Source organism: Acipenser ruthenus, chromosome 32 (assembly GCF_902713425.1).
Source record: "Acipenser ruthenus chromosome 32, fAciRut3.2 maternal haplotype, whole genome shotgun sequence".
In the NCBI taxonomy this organism is placed as follows: domain Eukaryota; kingdom Metazoa; phylum Chordata; class Actinopteri; order Acipenseriformes; family Acipenseridae; genus Acipenser; species Acipenser ruthenus.
In genome coordinates this window covers 5,585,194-5,610,552 of record NC_081220.1, presented here as the reverse complement: position 1 = coordinate 5,610,552, position 25,359 = coordinate 5,585,194, and the positions used below count along the sequence as shown (strand labels likewise).

The following is a 25,359-nucleotide window of genomic DNA, read 5'->3' as shown; positions in this document are numbered from 1 at the left end:
TGGCAGTAGAAATCCCAGTTATTTTTTTTTTTTGTAATTGGTCTGTGCTTTTGAGGAAAGCAATAACCCACTACTGGGTGTGCAGTGGCACCACTCTTACTTGTGTGCTGTGAGGCACAATGTCAAGCAGCCTCACCTTGGAAATGTAGGAAGAATGGTCTATAACAGGTTCAGTCCATGTGGGCCGCAGTGTTTTCTGGTTTTTGTAAGAACCCACCAGTGGGTTGTGTGGCATGCTCAGGTCGGTTGCCACAATTTGATGATTATTGTTACTTTTTTGGCAACCCTAGACCCTGCAGTAGGATTAGCTTCTGCCTTCAGCGGCTATTTGTTTATTGTTATTGACTTTGAAAAACTTGAGAGCTACTAACCCATAACTGGAAACTTGAACTATTTTTGGTCTCACATTACTAGGGTCCTGTGTTTTACACAACCTGCTTTCTTAGGCTGCACTTCATTCCTCCCACCACAAGGTGGTCATGTAGTCTGCTTAATTAAACCACTTATAGATTAATAATCTCCCGATTCCTTTAATCATCTCAATTAGTCATTCTATTAAGATGCATTGGTGCGCTGATTAGGCGGCAGCAACAGCTACGGACATTTATTTAGTCATGCATCCCTTTATTACTAATACGTCTTATTCAATATGATTTCTTAGAATGTGTAAATAAATCATTTAAATGTTTCAGTTTACTAGTAGGAACAACAAAATATTATTGTCAACAAAATATTTAAAAAAAATAAACAGCACTGATTCCCGGAACAATTTATATAAAATACTGAAATTATAAAATCAATGCTGTAGCATATATATTACAAATATAACATAATAATAATAGTAATAATGCAAGGTTGTTTGCAAGCAGCACATTTAGTGTCTCTAACTGTTTCATGAAAGAAAATGTCCCATGCATTAAGTGTTGCTATTAAACTGAAGCATCGTCAGTTGGTTAACCTGCCTTCTTTCATAGATTGACGTTGTTCTGTAAAAATTTGGCCATAAGAAGAAACACTTCTTTGAGCATCTACAGAATTGGGAACAAATGACAAATATATTTTAGGCTTTCGTGTTAAATTGGGAAATCATTCTTCAGCTTTAATCCAAAATTCATTCAAAGTCATTCTACTGTCGTTTTCTTTTGCATATGGTAGATATTTGTCCAGTTCTGATTTACAGTCAGCATCAAATCCTGGAATAGAATATAATGGGAGGCCTTCCAGATCCAAACTACACACTTGTTGTGGGTCAAATATCATTACTGCCATCAGAAAGTTATGAGCCGGTTGAATAAAATGTGGTTTCTTTTTGCATTGACCCAGGTTGTAGTAATTAGTCAGTTTTTCAGAAACATCATGGAAGGTTTTTACACATAGTTTGTTTATTGTGGCGTCTGAGCTGTGTACCTCTTGTGCCATTGCTCAGTATGTATTTATTAATTCTGCAACTTTATTATTTGTTTGATGGACTCTCACTTCACGGCTTTCAAACCACTGAATCAGATCCACTAGTCCCTTGGCATGCATCTCAATTAGGGAGAGTTGAGATTTTAAACTTTTCACATCTTTGAGCAATTGTATTTCTTTTGTATTTGTATTCTCGTCAGTAACTACAGATACACTGTCAGACATCTTTACCAGTTGTACAATTTTCATCTTGTGTAACTCAGCAATTTGGGGTAGATATTCCCTTCTCAGTTGACCTGCTGTAGGAATTTTTTACATTTATCCATTTTTTCTAGGGGAATATTAGCACAAACAAATCCCTCTGTCAAATCGGAAATAACATCTCGTCGGCGTTCAGAATTTTCGTTTTTTACTGGAAGACGCCGTCTCATAGCCGTCAGTCTCAGCCTTTTGTTTTCTGTGTTTTTCTGATGATAAATGGCAGCCTATTTTTGACTTTCGAGTGTGGGCCAAAGATAAATGGAAAGTTCTGCAAAATAAATTCTACCCATCGGTGTACAGAACACCAGGTGGATATTGTTGCATGCGTTCGCTCAATTAAATGACTCCATGTTTAGGTCTCTCGATTTCTCTTTTAACGCATCCATTTATTCAATTACCATTTATACTCATCATAATTAGCTGTTTTTTCTAATTAGTCGAAGTGTAATGTATTGATTTTTTAATTGTGAATTCGATTACTATAACTGGAGTGGCTGCAGGGACATCTAGGGGATAGCAGTTGAATTACAATTGAAAAAAACAGGTCGCGTAAAACGCAGGACCCTATACATTACATGAAGTGGACAATTAGGGTTACAAGTACTGAGTAATTACTTATGTGCTTACATTGTTTTTACTTTGGCCAATCAGGAGAGACTGACTTTGCAACTTCTATGGAAGATGGCATGGTTCCTGCTAGCTTCATTTTACTGACAGATTTCTGAAAACTCAGGCGATCATTTCAGTGTTTCTTTTACAGTGTTTCAGCAATACTAAGTGAAGCAACAGCAGCAGCAGCATTCAGTGCAATGAGGCTTTCTTGCTCTAGCAGGTTTGTTATTGATCTCCATAGTAACATTGCTCTAGCGGGTTTGTTATTGATCTCCATAGTCACATTGCTCTAGCAGGTTTGTTATTGATCTCCATAGTAACATTGCTCTAGCAGGTTTGTTATTGATCTCCAAAGTCACATTGCTCTAGTGGGTTTGTTATTGATCTCCAAAGTCACATTGCTCTAGTGGGTTTGTTATTGATCTCCATAGTAACATTGCTCTAGCAGGTTTGTTATTGATCTCCAAAGTCACATTGCTCTAGCAGGTTTGTTATTGATCTCCATAGTAACATATTAGTGGTCCTTTAATGCAAACATGTAATTCATTCTCTCACATATTTTTTCTTTCATTCTGTGTACATCATGTTACTTGATAACAATATGACTAACTGAAGGAACACAGCCGCTACTAAATCAACTACGTTTTCATCAAAAATGACAACTTCATTAAGGTCATTTAAAAAAAATGTTTTTAAGATGTTGCAGTTAAGTAAAGATATGGGGCTCGTTTGGTTGTTGTTCCTGCCAATTGGTTGATTTAGCGGCGACTTCAAACACCAGGTCTGTTCCAGACTGGAGCCGGGTTGAAAACAATCCCAGCAGGAGTACTGTGTATGCAAGGTTTTAGGTTTGCTTACTGAAAAATCTTTCATAGTGTGTCATTTCCGCACAGTAGTAATGACCTGTTTGGTTCTGCCTCTCACCGTGGGGGTGTGTACATGGCTCCTTGTCATAATGGCACACCCACCAGACAGTTCAAGAACCAATCAATCCTTGGCTATGATTCCCTGGAAACAAAAAATAACTGATAGTGTGCCATGGGTGCAGGTGTTTGTTACTCCACATGCATTCAAGAATCCAGTGATGAGGCTGTCCCTATTACAAAGAACTGTGCTGGTGAGTTTGAAGTATTCTTTATCTTGTAGTTTTACTCACCATGAGCCATAGGAAACCCCAGTTTCTTCCCAACATATTTGCAGAACTTGACCCACCCGTTAATCGCAAATTAGAAGCCCAGTATTAATGGCATGTTCCCTCTGGGGTAGAAGGAATAACTTTCTGACAAACAAAAAAGACGCCATCAGTACCAGGTTTGTAATTTGCGATTAGCGAGTGGGTCAAAGTTTTGATTTGGTCCAGGCCCTAGTTTGTATTTTATTCTGTTTTAGAAAAAGTGTTGCTAAAAGTGAATTTATGTTAAAGCCTTTTGTAAATATAGGCCTAAATCTCCAGTATACAGTAGTTGAGAAAGATGCTATTTCTGGTTAAAAGACCAATCAAAATGTAAAATAGTCATTGTAATGAATCTAAAGCTGTCCACTCAGAATTGCAGAACTAGAAGTACTGTACATTGCGTTCAGTTACTATGTCAGGGACATGCTGAATGAGAGCAGTGGCTTCTAGATGTTCCCCGACACACCATAACTGGGGCTTCAAGTGTTCAGTTTTTATTTGTGAGCATGTGATGTCCCTTTAGAGTACACTGCAGTGCAGTATTCAGCATGATAATATAAGAATTCATGATGAATACTAATTTCTGTAATGTTCAGGGATTTTAATTCTATGTCTGCAATTCATGATTACGGCTTCTGGTTTTTCGTTTTTTTATTTTTAATCACCCTGTGATGTCCCTTTAAACCTATTTTAAGCTTCCTAAATCAAACTCTAATTACCAAAGGAACTTGCTTCCTTTTACCCTTCTATATCTTGAGTTAACAAACATTGGCAGTGGCCTCTGCCATTGCCAATCCACTATAAATTGGGGCCCACCTAAATATCAATGCCTGGCTACGGCACTGGTTTACAGGTCTGCATAAACCACTTAGAAATGTTCCACAAATTGAGTTTGCAGTTGCAAAGTGGGCAAGAGTGGTGAATAAATGATCAAACAACCAAGCAGGAGGCATTTAAAAATCACAGCTGTATTGTAGTATGTTTGTTTAACACTGTGCTTTAAATAGTGCCACTCAAACATGTCACCTGACAAGCATGGATTTCCAGATGAGATGATCTTGTGTAAATGCTCTCTGCGAATGGAAAGCACATTTTCCTGAGCTGTCTGTGAAAACAGCAAGAGGACACTACGCATGGCTCATTTGCATATCAACCTCCTCCATTTGCCTTCATTTCCACGACGCTGGGTGACACCATGGAAACCTGGAGAGTATATGGCCATTTTTCATTTGTCTTGAGCACAATGTCTGCAGTAAATTAGAAGACATATGCTAGCTATAATACAGTGATGGTCAATGTCAAATGATGATTTTTATTCTGGATCTTGTTATTTCCAGCTTGGTGTTTGAGAGAATCCAAGGGACCAGCTTAAGTTCAAGTCTGCAGGACCACACAAGCACTTGGCATTAGCTATTTACTGCTCCACATCCCTTTTCATCCTGTAACAGGGTCAAGAATGCCCTGTTCAAATTGATTTTACACTTGTATGTTATTATTTTTATAAAATTATTGTATGATTTGATTAGTGCACGCTTTGTGTTGTCTGACACTTTTTGATAATTGGCTTCTCCACCTGCTTCCCTATGTTTGCCCTGTTGAGCAAATAATAATTGAATTATTGATCAATTTACGCACCTGAATATAAATAACACATGTTTTTACAAATGGGATGGCCATCCTGGGGTTGGTGTGTCTGTGCAGGAGTGGGAACGCAGTGTTTGGAGCGGGGGACGATGAGTGAGAGAGACTGAAACGGATCAGTAAATGGAGCATCCCGACAGTAAGTATTGGGCTGATGGTATGCCGGTGTGGAATAATGAGTGTCAACGGCCGAGTGTTTTTTGCCTATTTGGTAGTCGATTGGAGTTTAAGAAGTGCACATAATAGGTTATATTGCGATGCTGGTTTCTCTCTCGCTCTCTCTGTGTGTGTTCCCTCCCCCGCACGGACATTGTGTGGTGTGGGTATTTGTACTTTTATACCGCGGTATTGTTTTTATTATGTTATACTGTGTTTTTGAATGTGTATATTCACTGTATTGCTGGGTAGCAGAGTTGTTGTATTTGCAGCTTAATCCATGACCTCATTCATGTGAACCTTGTTAAACTGCTTGAAATCTTGCTACCTGTTAATAGTTGAATGGAATTGTTGTTTTATAATCAGTACCATATGAAACTAGGTGTTGCTATTGGAAGTTTACAATAAAGAAATGCTTGTTAAAATGTATCTGTGATTTTCTTGGTGACCTTGTTACTACATTCTTAGATCTGTTATCTGAATAAAAAGAACCTAAAGGATCTTCTGTAATCTGTTCGGTGCCTTATTGCACTGAACTGGCATAGTCAGGCTACATTAATACTTTTACATTCAACACTTGCTGCATCTTGTGATATTTTGTAATTAAAGGCAGGTTTGTGGTGTTTTTACTCTTCAGTGACCGTGGAGGTGTTACACCTGCCTGCCTCCTTTGCAGTGTAAAGTATATCAAATGTCTTCTTAAAATCTGATGAAGATTCCCATTTGAATCGTAAGTATTTTGTTTCCATTGTAGCTATTTACACACACTGCTCTGTTGGGCTCCCAGGTTGTTATCTAACAAAACGACGTATGTTGTCCTGCCATAATATTTTACATAGAATTTACTGCCCCGTGTTGCTTTCATCTTAGATGTGATCTCAGGTTCTGCTCCCTCGATCACGTTCTGCAGCATCTCGCCTTGCTAATCACTCCCATATGCTTTGGTGGGCTAACAGTTTGGTCGCTGTGGCGCAATCGGTTAGCGCGTTTGGCTATTACTCGAAAGTTTGGTGGTTTTTGTCGATCGCCTTTTTGTCAATCCAGTAAACCTGTGCATTATAAGAAACGTTCAACAGCTCGGAAACACCGTAATAGAATCCTGACAAGCTGCGTCTGTTACAGTAGAAAACCGCATTATTTATTTCAGCACAGACTAGGGTTGTCTTGTAACAAGGCCCGATTGGGTTTATTACGCACATACGAACTGTTGCTCCATGAAAGATGTAATGACAACTGTAAAAAAAGAAACGGATTGAAGCCAAACCAAAAAAGTAAGATTATTTATTTCAATATCGTTATAGCTATAAACGATGCACGCATTTTACAATAGCAATTGCTATAAGACAGTGACCAATAAGTAATTTTGTTGCAGTACTGTATACAATGTGAACAGAATCAGACATTGCTCCACTGCTTCAAAGAAACATCTTCAATTTGTATTTAAAAAGGATGCCCAACGTGGGGCTCGAACCCACGACCCTGAGATTGAGTCTCATGCTCTACCGACTGAGCTAGCGCGGCTGTCGTGTGGAACCGACTGAGCTATTAATTTGTCGTATTATTTGAGAAAAAAAGATTCCAAATATAATCCACTGAACAGTAGCTTTATTATCATAATGAAAACAGATTACACATGACCACAGTTCTGTATCAAAATTAAATCATAAGTATTTGGTTTCCATTGTAGCTATTTACACACACTGCTCTGTTGGGCTTCCAGAATGGATTACATAGACTTTCCTTACCCGTGTTGCTTTCTTCTTAGATGTGGTCTCAGGTTCGACTGAGTTCTGCTCCCTCTATCATGTTCTACAGCATCTCGCCTTGCTAATCACAGTACACTGCGATCCTCCAAAGTCTGATGCTGCAATAAATCACCTGGTGTGTGCGTGAACTTATTCTTTTTCTGTTTATATTAAGGAGGGCGATATTTTGTAGATCTTGTTATCTGCTTAGTCCGCTCATGCTAGCCAGAACGTTCTCGAGTGCTCTGGCAGCAGCCATGAAGCAAGTCAGTTTTTCAGTTGAAATAAATAACTACTTTGTTTTTGTGGATGGGGGTGTTTTGAAAAGATCAGTTAAATAGCTACGTATTTTGAAATAAAGATGTATTCATTATTATGAACGTTAACAGAAAGTATATTGTATTTACTTTTCCCACGTGTGCTTGCCTTGTACAAATCTGACAGAGTTTCAAAAAAGGCATTTGACTTGGGTTCATTAGTTAGCCTATACTGCCATCTACAGCATTACTGCGGGAGCCGTTTACTTCTTTTGGATATTTTCACAACTAACCGTGCGAGCATGTAGTCGTGGCCGAGTGGTTAAGGCGATGGACTTGAAATCCATTGGGGTTTCCCCGCGCAGGTTCGAATCCTGCCGACTACGTAAGCTTTGTTTTTAATTGATTGTATGTGTTCATTGTTAATACATGTTTAAAGCTAAGGAAGTCTGAAATGTTACTGGTTGTACTTCATATCGATTCGGTTCATTTTGTTAAAGATTGTTCATTTTGGCACCATTACAAATGCTGTGGTTTCTTTAAAGAAGAAAAGCCATGGCCCGTACTGGGCTCGAACCCGCGACCTTGGCGTCATTAGCACCACGCTCTCCAACTGAGCTAACCGGCCACTCAATCAAAACTTGATACTAGAACCCGAGGAAAATAAGTCCTGCGGACATTATGATTGTTCTACCAAGATGTTCTCATGTTAAACTGAACAATAACACATTCAAAGTATTGGAAAGGCATAATTAGAGGCCTCGTCATAATGAGTCAGTTTAACAGTGTGAAGGATGTGGTGAGGTGCAGGCTTGCGGTGACTTTCTCTCATTTAACGACCTTGTGATTTGAATACTAACAAGAAAAACAAATCAAATTACCAAGCATTCGGTGGACGTTTTAAGAAATAAATAAACAAACAGATTTGTCAGAAGTGGGATTCGAACCCACTCCTCCAGAGAGACTGCGACCTGAACGCAGCGCCTTAGACCGCTCGGCCATCCTGACTTACACCGACGACTTTGCACAACACTGCAGTACACTGCTGAACCTCGAATGTCTGACGCTACAGTAAATCACCTGTTGTGTGCGTGAACTTATTCTTTATCTGTTTATATTAAGGAGGGCGACCTGTTTCGTCGCATTCTATATGGGATCACAAGGACACTCGTCTTACAGACAGAAAATATACGGCAAACAGAGCGATCCCTTCACGGTTAGAAACAAATCAGAACAGTCTGTTAGCAAATTAACTTCATGAAAAAACCACACAGGCATTACATAAATGTTACAGATATGTTTCGTAGACACAAAAGTTGTAACATAATTGAGTACATTTGTAAAATATCCGCCAGTAACAGACATTATCTCACATTATCTCTAGTTTCAAACGCATTATCACAGGCGGCACAATTACGACATGGAAAAAATCCAGTATATTTGTCCAGTACACCGAGATCTCTCGAACGTTTCAATGAGTCAGCCCTTAAAAAAACACTGTCCGTGTTCATTTCTGTGTATATGACATTGTCTATACACAATACCTGCCATGTAAGCCTATTGGTATCAAACCGATCACAATTAATGTGATCCGTGTTTTCAGTCAGATTGATAGTTTTAATCAATCGTCAAAAAAGCAGCAGTGCTTTGCAACTGTAGTTCGTCTTGCGTACCTTTAGGCAAGATACCCACTCAGAACGTGTCCGCTTCCTCCAGCCCCCTAAGGAACACTGGAGGGGTCATCAATAACAGGGAGCAGTTGGCCAAAAAACAACACTCACTGCCTCCTTCATGCTCAAAAGTGAACACTCTCACTCTTCCTCGTGGATAGCGAGTCCAAACACTTTAAAAACGCATTTCGCTAGCAAATCGCTATAGAAGTGATCCCTGAAAGTATTGTTTTATGGGCAAGTGGCCGACCGTCTCCCTCCAACTCTGAGTGGCACCGGTAGCTGTGCCGCTGAGAAATTAACAGGAACTTTCATATAATGCAATTGCTGTTGCCCAGTGAGGTGTTACAACAACATTTCAAACTCATTCCAAACTGCAGGCGGTTAAAAGCTTAATTGGGTTCAAGTTTCTCGTAGGATTTAAAAAGTAGGAGCCAGTTGCCTCATTTGCATTGTCTGCCTTCCTCCTTTGCACTGTGAAGTCTATCAAATTTGTGCTTAAAATCTGAATACGATTCCCATTTGAATCGTGTATATTTGGTTTCCATTTTAGCAATATGCATACACACTGTTCTGTTGAGCTCCCAGGGTGTTATCTAATAAAACACCATAATCGGTTAGCACGTTCGGCTGTTAATCGAAATTTTGGTGTTTCAAGCCCACGCAGAGATGATGCTTTTTGCATTTCTTTATCGCATTAGAAAATGGCACTATAATACGTTTTTATTTAATCCAATTACACTAAAGAAAAAGTGTGCTGTTTTTTTAATTCAAAAAATTAATTAAGAACAAATAACCCTAGTCGTGCTGTTTACAAAAACCCGGTATCGAGGCAGGGACCGTTACAGTCTAACGCTCTCCCAACTGAGCTATTTCAGCTTGACGCGATGTTGCTATAGAGACAGCATTCTTTTCGTCAATCGCCTTTTTGTCAAGCCAGTAAACCTGCATGTAATGAGAAACGTTCAACAGTTCGGAAACACCACAATAGAATCCAATGCCTTTGCAAATGTGTTTCCAAACTGTTAGTTTTTCTCCCAAATGCGGTTTCTCAAAAAATGGTTTTGCCTACTTTTTATTATTATTATTACTTTTTCCAGAGTAAGACCAAAAGGCAAACATCCAGGAAATAGTTAAACACTGCTACAGCGCTTGAACTGTCTCAACAAACGTTTAGCTCTAAAACGTGTACATTAAAAGTCTATTAACATCTTTAACACAATCATCTGTGTTCCAATAGCGGTGATCAATAAAGTGAATGCTGGCTTTGTTCACATATTGGCAAGACGTTTTCACGATTCACGCATATTCTGAACAAGCACACTAGAATATGGTAATGAAAGGACAGGAAAATAACTGCTTTATTGGCTCTGGTCTTGTAGCGTCACCTTGATTACTGTCCGTAAGAAAGTGGCATTAATCAAAAACCTAATTATGTAAGGTTCGCAATGCGCAAATACGCAGCATATTTAAACTTCTTCACAATCTTAAATCTTCCCACATGAATGTCAAATACGTACTGACAAGTACGGCCCTTTCCCAATGTAACACTCTGCTGTGTTTGAACACCAACGATGGCTTGGATCTGATGTATTAAACCGCGATACTATTGTTCCCACTTTCTTTATTACTACCAAATGTGCTTTTCGTGTCAGCCCTTGTGGCCTAATGGATAAGGCACAGGCTTTCTAAGCCATGGATTGTGGTTTTGAGTCCCATCTGGGGTGTGATTTTGTTATAGGAGGCTGTGTGGTCCAGTGGTTAAAGATAAAGGGCTTGTAACCAGGAGGTCCCCCGGCACAAATCCCACCTCAGCCACTGACTCATTGTGTGACCCTAAGCAAGTCACTTAATCTCCTTGTGCTCCGTTTTTCGGGTGAGATGTAAATGTAAGTGACTCTACAGCTGATGCATAGTTCACACACCCTAGTCTCTGTAAGTCTCCACGGATAAAGGCGTCTGCTAAATAAATAATAATAAAATGAACATAATTATGGTAAGTTTTATTGGCATGTGATATTTTGTAGATCTTGTTATCTGCTTAGTCCGCTCACGCTAGCCAGAACGTTCTCGAGTGCTTTGGCAGCAGCCATGAAGCAAGTCAGTTTTTCAGTTGAAATAAATAACTACTTTGTTTTTGTGGATGGGGGTGTTTTGAAAAGATCAGTTAAATAGCTACGTATTTTGAAATAAAGATGTATTCATTATTATGAACGTTAACAGAAAGTATATTGTATTTACTTTTCCCACGTCTGCTTGCCTTGTACAAATCTGACAGAGTTTCAACAAAGGCATTTGACTTGGGTTCATTAGTTAGCCTATACTGCCATCTACAGCATTACTGCGGGAGCCGTTTACTTCTTTTGGATATTTTCACAACTAACCGTGCGAGCATGTAGTCGTGGCCGAGTGGTTAAGGCGATGGACTTGAAATACATTGGGGTTTCCCCGCGCAGGTTCGAATCCTGCCGACTACGTAAGCTTTGTTTTTAATTGATTGTATGTGTTCATTGTTAATACATGTTTAAAGCTCAGGAAGTCTGAAATATTACTGGTTGTACTTCATATCGCTTCGGTTCATTTTGTTAAAGATTGTTCATTTTGGCACCATTACAAATGCTGTGGTTTCTTTAAAGAAGAATAGCCATGGCCCGTACGGGGATCGAACCCGCGACCTTGGCGTTATTAGCACCACGCTCTAACCAACTGAGCTAACCGGCCACACACTCAAATCTTGATACTAGAACCCGAGGAAAATAAGTCCTGCGGACATTATGATTGTTCTACCAAGATGTTCTCATGATAAACTGAATAATAACACAGTCAAAGTATTGGAAAGGCATAATTAGAGGCCTCGTCATAATGGGGCAGTTTAACAGTGTGAAGGATGTGGTGAGGTGCAGGCTTGCGGTGACTTTCTCTCATTTAACGACCTTGTGATTTGGATACTAACAAGAAAAACAAATCAAATTACCAAGCATTCGGTGGACGTTTTAAGAAATAAATAAACAAACAGATTTGTCAGAAGTGGGATTAGAACCCACGCCTCCAGAGAGACTGCGACCTGAACGCAGCGCCTTAGACCGCTCGGCCATCCTGACTTACACCGACGACTTTGCACAACACTGCAGTACACTGCTGAACCTCCAATGTCTGACGCTACAGTAAATCACCTGTGTGCGTGAACTTATTCTTAATCTGTTTATATTAAGGAGGGCGACCTGTTTCGTCGCATTCTATATGTGATCACAAGGACACTCCTCTTACAGACAGAAAATATACGGCAAACAGAGCGATCGCTTCACGGTTAGAAACAAATCAGAACAGTCTGTTAGCAAATTAACTTCAGGAAAAAACCACACAGGCATTACATAAATGTTACAGATATGTTTCGTAGACACAAAAGTTGTAACATAATTGAATACATTTGTAAACTATCCGCCAGTAACAGACATTATCTCACATTATCTCTAGTTTCAAACGCATTATCACAGGCGGCACAATTACGACATGGAAAAAATCCAGTATATTTGTCCAGTACACCGAGATCTCTCGAACGTTTCAATGAGTCAGCCCTTAATAAACACTGTCCGTGTTCATTTCTGTGTATATGACATTGTCTATACACAATACCTGCCATGTAAGCCTATTGGTATCAAACCGATCACAATTAATGTGATCCGTGTTTTCAGTCAGATTGATAGTTTTAATCAATCGTCGAAAAAGCAGCAGTGCTTTGCAACTGTAGTTCGTCTTGCGTACCTTTAGGCAAGATACCCACTCAGAACGTGTCCGCTTCCTCCAGCCCCTTAAGGAACACTGGAGGGGTCATCAATAACAGCGAGCAGTTGGCCAAAAAACAACACTCACTGCCTCCTTCACGCTCAAAAGTGAACACTCTCACTCTTCCTCGTGGATAGCGAGTCCAAACACTTTAAAAACGCATTTCGCTAGCAAATCGCTATAGAAGTGATCCCTGAAAGTATTGTTTTATGGGCAAGTGGCCGACCGTCTCCCTCCAACTCTGAGTGGCACCGGTAGCTGTGCCGCTGACAAATAGACAGGAGCTTTCATATAATGCAATTGCTGTTGCCCAGTGAGGTGTTACAACAACATTTCAAACTCATTCCAAACTGCAGGCGGTTAAAAGCTTAATTGGGTTCAAGTTTCTCGTATGATTTAAAAAGTAGGAGCCAGTTGCCTCATTTGCATTGTCTGCCTTCCTCCTTTGCAGTGTGAAGTCTATCAGATTTGTGCTTAAAATCTGAATACGATTCCCATTTGAATCGTATATATTTGGTTTCCATTTTAGCTCTATGCATACACACTGTTCTGTTGAGACTCCCAAGGTGTTATGTAATAAAACACCATAATCGGTTAGCACGTTGGGCTGTTAATCGAAATTTTGGTGTTTCAAGCCCACGCAGAGATGATGCTTTTTGCATTTCTTTATCGCATTAGAAAATGGCACTATAATACGTTTTTATTTACTCCAATTACACTGAAGAATAATTGTGCTGTTTTTTTAATTCAAAAAATTAATTAAGAAAAAATAGCCCTAGTCGTGCTGTTTGCAAAAACCCGGGATCGAAGCAGGGATCGTCACAGTCTAACGCTCTCCCAACTGAGCTATTTCAGCTTGACGCGATTTTGCTATCGAGACAGCATTCTTTTCGTCAATCGCCTTTTTGTCAAGCCAGTAAACCTGCATGTAATGAGAAATGTTCAACAGTTCGGAAACACCACAACAGAATCCAATGCCTTTGCAAATGTGTTTCCAAACTGTTAGTTTTTCTCCCAAATGCGGTTTCTCAAAAAATGGTTTTGCCTACTTTTTATTATTATCATTACTTTTTCCAGAGTAAGACCAAAAGGCAAACATCCAGGAAATAGTTAAACACTGCTACAGCGCTTGAACTGTCTCAACAGACGTTTAGCTCTAAAACATGTACATTAAAAGTCTATTAACATCTTTAACACAATCATCTGTGTTCCAATAGCGGTTAATCCACATGGTGATCAATAAAGTGAATGCTGGCTTTGTTCACATATTCGCAAGACGTTTTCACGATTCACGCATATTCTGAAAAAGCACACTAGACTATGGTAATGAAAGGACAGGAAAATAACTTCTTTATTGGCTCTGGTCTTGTATCGTCACCTTGATTACTGTCTGTAAGAAAGTGGCATTAATCAAAAACCTAATTATGTAAGGTTCCCAATGCGCACATACGCAGCATATTTCAACTTCTTCACAATCTTAAATCTTCCCACATGAATGTCAAATACGTAGTGATAAGTACGGCCCTTTCCCAATGTAACACTCTGCTGTGTTTGAACACCAACGATGGCTTGGATTTGATGTATTAAACCACGATACTATTGTTCCCACTTTCTTTATTACTACCAAATGTGCTTTTCGTGTCAGCCCTTGTGGCCTAATGGATAAGGCACTGGCTTTCTAAGCCATGGATGTGGTTTCGAGTCCCATCTGGGGTGTGATTTTGTTATAGGAGGCTGTGTGGTCCAGTGGTTAAAGATAAAGGGCTTTTAACCAGGAGGTCCCCCGGTACAAATCCCACCTCAGCCACTGACTCATTGTGTGACCCTGAGCAAGTCACTTAACCTCCTTGTGCTCCGTTTTTCGGGTGAGATGTAAATGTACGTGACTCTACAGCTGATGCATAGTTCACACACCCTAGTCTCTGTAAGTTGCCATGTATAATAAAAACGGACATAATTATGGTATGTTTTATTAGCATGAAATATTTTGTAGATCTTGTTATCTGCTAAGTCCGCTCACGCTAGCCAGAACGTGCTCGAGTGCTCTGGCAACAGCCATGAAGCAAGTCAATTTTTCAGTTCAATTAAATAACTACTTTGTTTTTGTGGATGGGGGTGTTTCTTGAAAAGATCAGTTAAATAGCTACGTATTTTGAAATAAAGATGTATTCATTATTATGAACGTTAACAAAAATTATATTTTATTTACATTTCCCACGTGTGCTTGCCTTGTACAAATCTGACAGTTTCAACAAAGACATTTGACTTCGGTTCATTAGTTAGCCTATACTGCCATCTACAGCATTACTACGGGTTTCGTTTACTTCTTTTGGATATTTTCACAAATAATCGTGCGAGCATGTAGTCGTGGCCGAGTGGTTAAGGCGATGGACTAGAAATCCATTGGGGTTTCCCCGCGCAGGTTCGAATCCTGCCGACTACGTAAGATTTGTTTTTAATTGATTGTATGTGCTCATTGTTAATACATGTTTAAAGCTCAGGAAGTCTGAAATATTACTGGTTGTACTTCATATCGCTTCGGTTCATTTTGTTAAAGAATGTTCATTTTGGCACCATTACAAATGCTGTGGTTTCTTTAAAGAAGAAAAGCCGTGGCCCGTACGGGGATCGAACCCGCGACCTTGGCGTTATTAGCACCACGCTCTAACCAACTGAGCTAACCGGCCACACACTCAAAACTTGATACTAGAACCAGAGGAAAATAAGTCCTGCGGACATTATGATTGTTCTACCAAGATGTTCTCATGTTAAACTGAAGAATAACACATTCAAAGTATTGGAAAGGCATAATTAGAGGCCTCGTCATAATGAGGCAGCTTAACAGTGTGAAGGATGTGGTGAGGTGCAGGCTTGCGGTGACTTTCTCTCATTTAACGACCTTGTGATTTGAATACTAACAAGAAAAACAAATCAAATTACCAAGCATTCGGTGGACGTTTTAAGAAATAAATAAACAAACAGATTTGTCAGAAGTGGGATTCGAACCCACGCCTCCAGAGAAACTGCGACCTGAACGCAGCGCCTTAGACCGCTCGGCCATCCTGACTTACACCGACGACTTTGCACAACACTGCAGTACACTGCTGAACCTCCAATGTCTGACGCTACAGTAAATCGCCTGGTGTGTGTGTGAACGTATTCTTTATGTGTTTATATTAAGGAGGGCGACCTGTTTCGTCGCATTCTATATGGGATCACAAGGACACTCCTCTTACAGACAGAAAATATACGGCAAACAGAGCGATCGCTTCACGGTTAGAAACAAATCAGAACAGTCTGTTAGCAAATTAACTTCATGAAAATACCACACAGGCATTACATAAATGTTACAGATATGTTTCGTAGACACAAAAGTTGTAACATAATTGAGTACATTTTTAAACTATCCGCCAGTAACAGACATTATCTCACATTATCTCTAGTTTCAAACGCATTATCACAGGCGGCACAATTACGACATGGAAAAAATCCAGTATATTTGTCCAGTACACCTAGATCTCTCGAACATTAAAATGAGTCAGCCCTTAAAAAAACACTGTCCGTGTTCATTTCTGTGTATATGACATTGTCTATACACAATACCTGTCATGTAAGCCTATTGGTATCAAACCGATCACAATTAATGTGATCCGTGTTTTCAGTCAGATTGATAGTTTTAATCAATCATCGAAAAAGCAGCAGTGCTTTGCAACTGTAGTTCGTCTTGCGTACCTTTTGGTAAGATACCCACTCAGAACGTGTCCGCTTCCTCCTGCCCCCTAAGGAACACTGGAGCGGTCATCAATAACAGGGAGCAGTTGGCCAAAAAACAACACTCGCTGTCTCCTTCACGCTCAAAAACGAACACTCTCACTCTTCCTCGTGGATAGCGAGTCCAAACAATTTAAAAACGCATTTCGCTGGCAAATCACTATAGAAATGATCCCTGAAAGTATTGTTTTATGAGCAAGTTGCTGACCGTCTCCCTCCAACTCTGAGTGGCACCGGTAGCTGTGCCGCTGACAAATAAACAGGAGCTTTCATATAATGCAATTGCTGTTGCCCAGTGAGGTGTTACAACAACATTTCAAACTCATTCCAAACTGCAGGCGGTTAAAAGCTTAATTGGGTTCAAGTTTCTCGTATGATTTAAAAAGTAGGAGCCAGTTGCCTCATTTGCATTGTCTGCCTTCCTAATGTGCACTGTGAAGTCTATCAAATTTGTACTTAAAATCTGAATACGATTCCCATTTGAATCGTATATATTTGGTTTCCATTTTAGCTCTATGCATAAACACTGTTCTGTTGAGCTCCCAGGGTGTTATCTAATAAAACACCATAATCGGTTAGCACGTTCGGCTGTTAATCGAAATTTTGGTGTTTCAAGCCCACGCAGAGATGATGCTTTTTGCATTTCTTTATCACATTAGAAAATGGCACTAAAATAAGTTTTTATTTCCTCCAATTACACTAAAGAAAAAATGTGCTGTTTTTTTAATTCAAAAAATTAATTAAGAAAAAATAACCCTAGTAGTGCTGTTTACAAAAACCCGGTATCGAAACAGGGACCGTTACAGTCTAACGCTCTCCCAACTGAGCTATTTCAGCTTGACGCGTTTTTGCTTAAGAGACAGCATTCTTTTCGTCAATCGCCTTTTTGTCAAGCCAGTAAACCTGCATGTAATGAGAAACGTTCAACAGTTCGGAAACACCACAATAGAATCCAATGCCTTTGCAAATGTGTTTCCAAACTGTTCGTTTTTCTACCAAATGCGGTTTCTCAAAAAATGGTTTTGCCTACTTTTTATTATTATTATTACTTTTTCCAGAGTAAGACCAAAAGGCAAACATCCAGGAAATAGTTAAACACTGCTACAGCGCTTGAACTGTCTCAACAGACGTTTAGCTCTAAAACGTGTACATTAAAAGTCTATTAACATCTTTAACACAATCATCTGTGTTCCAATAGCGGTTAATCCACATGGTGATCAATAAAGTGAATGCTGGCTTTGTTCACATATTCGCAAGACGTTTTCACGATTCACGCATATTCTGAAAAAGCACACTAGACTATGGTAATGAAAGGACAGGAAAATAACTTCTTTATTGGCTCTGGTCTTGTAGCGTCACCTTGATTACTGTCCGTAAGAAAGTGGCATTAATCAAAAACCTAATTATGTAAGGTTCCCAATGCGCAAATACGCAGCATATTTAAACTTCTTCACAATCTTAAATCTTCCCACATGAATGTCAAATACGTACTGACAAGTACGGCCCTTTCCCGATGTAACACTCTGCTGTGTTTGAACACCAACGATGGCTTGGATATGATGTATTAAACTACGATACTATTGTTCCCACTTTCTTTATTACTACCAAAAGTGCTTTTCGTGTCAGCCCTTATGGCCTAATGGATAAGGCACTGGCTTTCTAATCCAAGGATTTTAGTTTCGAGTCCCATCTGGGGTGTGATTTTGTTATAGGAGGCTGTGTGGTCCCGTGGTTAAAGATAAAGGGCTTGTAACCAGGAGGTCCCCCGGTACAAATCCCACCTGAGCCACTGACTCATTGTGTGACCCTGAGCAAGTCACTTAACCTCCTTGTGCTCCGTTTTTCGGGTGAGATGTAAATGTAAGTGACTCTACAGCTGATGCATAGTTCACACACCCTAGTCTCTGTAAGTCGCCACGGATAAAGGCGTCTGCTAAATAAATAATAATAAAATGAACATAATTATGGTAAGTTTTATTGGCATGTGATATTTTGTAGATCTTGTTATCTGCTTAGTCCACTCACGCTAGCCAGAACGTTCTCGAGTGCTCTGGCAGCAGCCATGAAGCAAGTCAGTTTTTCAGTTGAAATAAATAACTACTTTGTTTTTGTGGATGGGGGTGTTTTGAAAAGATCAGTTAAATAGCTACGTATTTTGAAATAAAGATGTATTCATTATTATGAACGTTAACAGAAAGTATATTGTATTCACTTTTCCCACGTGTGCTTGCCTTGTACAAATCTGACAGAGTTTCAACAAAGGCATTTGACTTCGGTTCATTAGTTAGCCTATACTGCCATCTACAGCATTACTGCGGGAGCCGTTTACTTCTTTTGGATATTTTCACAACTAACCGTGCGAGCATGTAGTCGTGGCCGAGTGGTTAATGAACAAACAGAGCTGACAGAAATGGAATTCGAACCCACGCTTCCAGGGTAACTGTGATCTGAACGCAGCGCATTAGCTCGCTCAACCATCCTGAATTACACACGTCTTTTTACAACATTGCAGTACACTGCTGAACCTCCGATGTCTGACGCTGCAGTAAATCAACTCGTGTGTGCGTGTACTTATTCTTTTTCTGTTTATATGAAGGAGGGCGACCTGTTTTGTCGCATTCTATATGGGATTGTAGCAGCCAGTGAGAGTCCTAATACCGACACTACTAAAATTTAATTAAAAGGTTTGGAATAGGAATGACAACAGAATGACAAAGGCAGAATAACAATTCACAAAGCTTTATTACAATGATCCATGATTCACATAAATCAGTTCAAATAACTAACAATAAAATGTATTAAAGTTGTACTAAAAACAAGGAGGGGAAATTGAATAAAGCCAGCCAATAGCCACATTTTAAAAGCATGGGGTATTAGACCAACATATAGCAGCGATTACACTTCTCTTTAAGAGTGCTAGGTGATTGGAAACAGCTCATCCCAGCAAGGGTTCAACAACAAAAGCCAGATTGTTAATACACACAAGTTTTAACAGTATTAGGGAACGTTAGCTGCAACATTACAGGTTTAACTATATTAGAGCAATTCAACAACAATACAAGTTTAGTTAAGATAATTAGCAGCAACGTTCAGGTTTAGCAGCGGTGTAGCATAAGTAAACAGAACCAAAAGGTGTGGGGACATTTACCTGCTGCTGGAACACTTTTAAACTAACAAAACAAAATTGATGAGACCGGGATTTAACCACACGTCTCAGAGCTTTATTCAACAGACTAGCTCTCGAATTATCCAACACTTTACTTTTGGAATATACTCACACGGCTGTAACACCGCAGACACAGAAACAGCGCGTCTCCAGAACACTCATCTACAGCAGCAGCACACCGACTCTCTGGTCCCACGCACCTGTCGGTACTTCCTCTCTCACCCCGCCTCAAAGAAAGAAAATTTCTCCCGTCAGCCCGGCTAGCTCAGTCAGTAGAGCATGAGACTCTTAATCTCAGGGTCGTGGGTTCGAGCCCCATGTTGGGCGTCCTTTTTAAATACAAATTGTAGATGTTTCTTCGAGGCAACGGAGCAATGTCTGATTCTGTTCACATTGTATAAAGTATTGCAACACAATTACTTATTGGTCATTGTCATATAGCAATTGCTATTGTAAAATGCGTGCATCCTTTAAAGCTATACCGATATTGAAATAAAGAATCTTACTTTCGTGGGTTGGCTTCAATCTGTTTCTTTTTTTACACTTGTCATTACATCATTCATGGAGCAAGTTAGTATGTGCGTAATAAACCCCATCGGGCCTTGATACAATAGACAACCCTAGTCTGTGCTGAAATGAAATAATGCGGTTTTCTACTATAGCAAACGCCGCTTGTCAGAATGGCCGAGTGGTCTAAGGCGCCAGACTCAAGGACGCTGTCTTTCCAAAGAATTGGGTGTACAGGTCTCCGAATGGAGGCGTGGGTTCAAATCCCACTTCTGACAGTTCACTTTTACTTATTTTTTAAATGAATAAATGTGTTCATTTTACTATAAAAGATTGTTTCAAGGAAATCAACAGCTGATACCAAACTCTTGTCAGCACTCAATACCATTTTAATTTCAATTTTAAATCGGACTAAAATAGCGTTCCTAACACAGATTGCATTTTTGTTGTAAACTGGCTACTTGTCGAAGTCACTGAAAAATATTTTGTGTAGAAACATGTGTTATTTAACTAAAGATTGTTTTAATATTTCAAATAACATATTACTTTGAAAAACATCTCCGACTGCCACTGGATCGTGGTCTCAGGCTGGGATGCGGACCATTGAGAACAGTATAAACGATCTATTAGTGGAAGTAGCTTACATGAGAAATGCCCTCGTTTAACATGCTAGGATGATCGACTTCGGTATTCTCCAACTGCTGTTTACATTTTCTAACACGTTATGAGGACGAATACAAAGGTTGACAGCTTCCTTGGAAGTGGGGGTAAGCACAAGTTATTTTCAGATGTAATGTCTATTTTAAACTCAATCTAGTCCTGCGTAGTGCAAAATACATTGCTATATTTTTATATTAGTCAAGCCCTATTTAAAGTGTTCTTACATTGTTTTAACATTAGCAATGATCAATTTAAATGTGGTTATTGATTTAAACAACTGAACAATTGTGGGCTTGATGGTTTCTTTTTTTCTACGTTTCTACCGGAATGAGATACGCACTCAAAATGTGCCCCCTTCCTTCAGCAACCCCCGACTGAAGATTGAAGTGGTCATTACTTGCAGCGAGTAGGTTCCCGATAACAACACTCATTGTCAGCTCGGTGCTGAGAAGAAAACACTGCCACTCCTCCTGGTAGATACCGAGACCAATCCCTTCAAAACGTGTTTCATTCTAGAAATGATCCTTGCAAATATAGTCTTAACTTTTATTAGCAGACCGTCGCCCCCAACTGGCAAGCTCTACTTCATATGAAACAATGACTGGGCAACAACGAGGTGTTACATTAACAATACAAACTAACTCGAGACAGCCAAGCCGTTAAAGCATACCTTAAGTTTGTCGCGTGATACAAAAGCAAGTATTGGCATTTTTGCATTGTCTGCCTCGTCAAACAAGCTCGAGCCACAGCACACAGCGCTGCTGCATCGGGACACAGATTGTGGATTTCTAAGCGACTGAATAAACGAGCTGAGACTACTTTTTAAAGAAATTGAAAACATACCTCTAGTCGAAATATTTGCTATTTAGTTAATTCAATTATTTTTTAAATTTGCAATCACAGACTACATTGCCAAAATAAAAATAAAAAACAACTGACAATCTGATTTGCTCGTATCAAGCTGCGATGAAGCCTATGAGAATCGCTGGCACCGTTAAAGGGGAATTAGCTCAAATGGTAGAGCGCTCGCTTAGCATGCGAGAAGTAGCGGGATCGATGCCCGCATTCTCCAAATAATTTTAAAGTATCTGCGTATTTTGTCCCAGCGCATTATGGAGATAAATACAAAGTGTGACAATTCTTTGTAACAGAGACGCCCACCCTGCATGTGTATTTTAATGCACAGTCTGCTAATTTGTAATAATCCCCGGACTGAAAAACTGCAGCGCGTGATGTTTTGTAGGTCTTCTTATCTCCTATGTCCGCTAACGCTAGGCACAACGTGCCCGAGTGCTGTAGCAGCAGCCATGAAGCAAGTTAGTTTTTCAGTAGAAAGAAAGTTTTTGTGTATGGGTGTTTTGAAAAGCTCAGTTAAATAGCTACGTATTTTGAAATAAGGATGTATTCATTATTATTAACGTTGGCCGAAAGGATATTGTATTATTATTTCCCACGTGTGCTTGACTTGTACAAATCTGATAGAGTTTCAACAAAGGCATTTGACTTGGGTTCATTATTTAGCCTATACTGCCATCTGCAGCATTACTGCGGTTGTCGTTTGCTTCTTTTGACAATAATACGGCTGTTTTCACGGAAAACCGTGAGAGCATGTAGCCGTGGCCGAGTGGTTAATGAACAAACAGAGCTGACAGAAATGGAATTCGAACCCACGCTTCCAGAGTAACTGTGATCTGAACGCAGCGCCATAGCTCGCTCAACCATCCTGAATTACACACGTCTTTTTACAACATTGCAGTACACTGCTGAACCTCCGATGTCTGACGCTGCAGTAAATCAACTCGTGTGTGTGTGTACTTATTCCTTTTCTGTTTATATGAAGGAGGGCGACCTGTTTTGTCGCATTCTATATGGGATTGTAGCAGCCACACCCAGTGACACCCAGTGAGAGTCCTAATACCGACACTACTAAAAATTAATTAAAAGGTTTGGAATAGGAATGACAACAGAATGACAAAGGCAGAATAACAATTCACAAAGCTTTATTACAATGATCCATGATTCACATAAATCAGTTCAAATAACTAACAATAAAATGTATTAAAGTTGTACTAAAAACAAGGAGGGGAAATTGAATAAAGCCAGCCAATAGCCACATTTTAAAAGCATGGGGTATTAGACCAACATATAGCAGCGATTACACTTCTCTTTAAGAGTGCTAGGTGATTGGAAACAGCTCTTCGCAGCAAGGGTACAACAACAAAAGCCAGATTGTTAATACACACAAGTTTTAACAGTATTAGGGAACGTTAGCTGCAACATTACAGGTTTAACTATATTAGAGCAATTCAACAACAATACAAGTTTAGTTAAGATAATTAGCAGCAACGTTCAGCTTTAGCAGCGGTGTAGCATAAGTAAACAGAACCAAAAGGTGTGGGGACATTTACCTGCTGCTGGAACACTTTTAATCTAACAAAACAAAATTGATGAGACTGGGATTTAACCACACGTCTCAGAGCTTTATTCAACAGACTAGCTCTCGAATTATCCAACACTTTACTTTTGGAATATACTCACACGGCTGTAACACCGCAGACACAGACACAGCGCGTCTCCAGAACACTCATCTACAGCAGCAGCACACCAAATCTCAGGTCCCATGCACCTGTCGGTACTTCCTCTCTCACCCCGCCTCAAAGAAAGAAACTTTCTCCCGACAGCCCGGCCAGCTCAGTCGGTAGAGCATGAGACTCTTAATCTCAGGGTCGTGGGTTCGAGCCCCACGTTGGGCGTCCTTTTTAAATACAAATTGTAGATGTTTCTTCGAGGCAACGGAGCAATGTCTGATTCTGTTCACATTGTATAAAGTATTGCAACACAATTACTTATTGGTCATTGTCATATAGCAATTGCTATTGTAAAATGCGTGCATCCTTTAAAGCTATACCGATATTGAAATAAAGAATCTTACTTTCGTGGGTTGGCTTCAATCTGTTTCTTTTTTTACACTTGTCATTACATCATTCATGGAGCAAGTTAGTATGTGCGTAATAAACCCAATCGGGCCTTGATACAATAGACAACCCTAGTCTGTGCTGAAATGAAATAATGCGGTTTTCTACTAAAGCAAACGCAGCTTGTCAGAATGGCCGAGTGGTCTAAGGCGCCAGACTCAAGAACGCTGTCTTTCCAAAGAATTGTGTGTTCTGGTCTCCGAATGGAGGCGTGGGTTCAAATCCCACTTCTGACAGTTCACTTTTACTTATTTTTTAAATGAATCAATTTGTTCATTTTACTATAAAAGATTGTTTCAAGGAAATCAACAGCTGATACCAAACTCTTGTCAGCACTCAATACCATTTTAATTTCCATTTTAAATCGGACTAAAATAGCGTTCCTAACACAGATTGCATTTTTGTTGTAAACTGGCTACTTGTCGAAGTCACTGAAAAATATTTTGTGTAGAAACATGTGTTATTTAACTAAAGATTGTTTTAATATTTCAAATAACATATTACTTTGAAAAACATCTCCGACTGCCACTGGATCGTGGTCTCAGGCTGGGATGCGGACCATTGAGAACAGTATAAACGATCTATTAGTGGAAGTAGCTTACATGAGAAATGCACTCGTTTAACATGCTAGGATGATCGACTTCGGTATTCTCCAACTGCTGTTTACATTTTCTAACACGTTATGAGGTCGAATACAAAGGTTGACAGCTTCCTTGTAAGTGGGGGTAAGCACAAGTTATTTTCAGATGTAATATTTTATTTAAGCTCAATATTGTCCTGCGTAGTGCAAATCACATTACTATATTTTTATATTAGTCAAGCCGTATTTAAAGTGTTCATGAATTGCTTTAGCATTAGCAATGACCAATTTGAAATTTGCTTATTGATTTTAACAACTGAGCAATTGTAGGCTTGATGTTGTCTTTTTTTAGTTTCTACCAGTATGAGACCAATCTTTCTAGCCGGGGGAGGTTTCAGTCCCCGCCCACCTACATAGTATTCAGGAGGAGGAAGGCTCTGGTGATTTCAAGGGTTTTGCTGCAAATGTGTTTCTTACCCTTTAAGTGCCATTGTCCTAATCTGAGACTACTTTGTCATTTTTGGCGCATTTTTAACTGGCATGTTATTTGAATTTTCTTTTAACTCTATTGTTATGATAACTTACTCTAATTTTGTTAACCGTAACAGTTAAGTCTAGATGTAAGGTATCAGATTAAATAAACACACCTTGTGTTCAGATTTTTTTTTTTTGTTTTAATAAATGTATTGGTCCTCTATGGGTAGAGTCAGGTAAACTTCATACCTGCCGTTTCTACACCTTAACATTTACAAAATACACACACTAAATTGAAAAGTAATAACACAAAGTCTTGCCTTCAGTTAATATTTTAGAAAATCTATTTTGCTAACAGAAGACAATGTCTCTCTGGGGTTGGCCTGTCATTAGATTGCCGATGTAAGATCCCTGGTCCCATCGTAGAAGCAGGATAGTTTATTCACAAATAAATACATACATGTTTGTTTATGTTTCTTTTGTTGGTAAATTAACCCAATACATTATTGCATTCTGCCAC

At 39.4% G+C, this 25,359-nt stretch overlaps 15 non-coding genes across 15 annotated transcripts; 6 read left to right on the top strand and 9 right to left on the bottom strand.

Annotated features, from left to right (window-relative positions):
- Positions 1-7,557: 7,557 nt before the first annotated feature.
- trnas-uga (transfer RNA serine (anticodon UGA)) lies at positions 7,558-7,639 on the top strand. The gene has a single exon. It is a non-coding gene; the product is annotated as a tRNA-Ser (tRNA).
- A 540-nt stretch (positions 7,640-8,179) lies between these two features.
- On the bottom strand, positions 8,180-8,261 carry trnal-cag (transfer RNA leucine (anticodon CAG)). Its single transcript has one exon. It is a non-coding gene; the product is annotated as a tRNA-Leu (tRNA).
- A 679-nt stretch (positions 8,262-8,940) lies between these two features.
- Positions 8,941-9,156, bottom strand: LOC131703418 (small nucleolar RNA U3). Its single transcript, XR_009309876.1, has one exon. It is a non-coding gene; the product is annotated as a small nucleolar RNA U3 (small nucleolar RNA).
- Positions 9,157-11,318: 2,162 nt separating this feature from the next.
- On the top strand, positions 11,319-11,400 carry trnas-uga (transfer RNA serine (anticodon UGA)). The gene has a single exon. It is a non-coding gene; the product is annotated as a tRNA-Ser (tRNA).
- A 170-nt stretch (positions 11,401-11,570) lies between these two features.
- On the bottom strand, positions 11,571-11,644 carry trnai-aau (transfer RNA isoleucine (anticodon AAU)). Its single transcript has one exon. It is a non-coding gene; the product is annotated as a tRNA-Ile (tRNA).
- A 298-nt stretch (positions 11,645-11,942) lies between these two features.
- Positions 11,943-12,024, bottom strand: trnal-cag (transfer RNA leucine (anticodon CAG)). Its single transcript has one exon. It is a non-coding gene; the product is annotated as a tRNA-Leu (tRNA).
- A 675-nt stretch (positions 12,025-12,699) lies between these two features.
- On the bottom strand, positions 12,700-12,915 carry LOC131703412 (small nucleolar RNA U3). Its single transcript, XR_009309870.1, has one exon. It is a non-coding gene; the product is annotated as a small nucleolar RNA U3 (small nucleolar RNA).
- A 2,152-nt stretch (positions 12,916-15,067) lies between these two features.
- trnas-aga (transfer RNA serine (anticodon AGA)) lies at positions 15,068-15,149 on the top strand. Its single transcript has one exon. It is a non-coding gene; the product is annotated as a tRNA-Ser (tRNA).
- A 170-nt stretch (positions 15,150-15,319) lies between these two features.
- On the bottom strand, positions 15,320-15,393 carry trnai-aau (transfer RNA isoleucine (anticodon AAU)). Its single transcript has one exon. It is a non-coding gene; the product is annotated as a tRNA-Ile (tRNA).
- Positions 15,394-15,691: 298 nt separating this feature from the next.
- trnal-cag (transfer RNA leucine (anticodon CAG)) lies at positions 15,692-15,773 on the bottom strand. Its single transcript has one exon. It is a non-coding gene; the product is annotated as a tRNA-Leu (tRNA).
- Positions 15,774-16,452: 679 nt separating this feature from the next.
- Positions 16,453-16,668, bottom strand: LOC131703306 (small nucleolar RNA U3). Its single transcript, XR_009309771.1, has one exon. It is a non-coding gene; the product is annotated as a small nucleolar RNA U3 (small nucleolar RNA).
- Positions 16,669-20,317: 3,649 nt separating this feature from the next.
- trnal-caa (transfer RNA leucine (anticodon CAA)) lies at positions 20,318-20,428 on the top strand. The gene is made up of 2 exons: positions 20,318-20,355; positions 20,390-20,428. It is a non-coding gene; the product is annotated as a tRNA-Leu (tRNA).
- A 717-nt stretch (positions 20,429-21,145) lies between these two features.
- On the bottom strand, positions 21,146-21,351 carry LOC131703578 (small nucleolar RNA U3). Its single transcript, XR_009310018.1, has one exon. It is a non-coding gene; the product is annotated as a small nucleolar RNA U3 (small nucleolar RNA).
- Positions 21,352-23,490: 2,139 nt separating this feature from the next.
- Positions 23,491-23,563, top strand: trnak-cuu (transfer RNA lysine (anticodon CUU)). Its single transcript has one exon. It is a non-coding gene; the product is annotated as a tRNA-Lys (tRNA).
- A 347-nt stretch (positions 23,564-23,910) lies between these two features.
- On the top strand, positions 23,911-24,021 carry trnal-caa (transfer RNA leucine (anticodon CAA)). Its single transcript has 2 exons — positions 23,911-23,948; positions 23,976-24,021. It is a non-coding gene; the product is annotated as a tRNA-Leu (tRNA).
- The last annotated feature ends 1,338 nt before the right edge of the window (positions 24,022-25,359 follow it).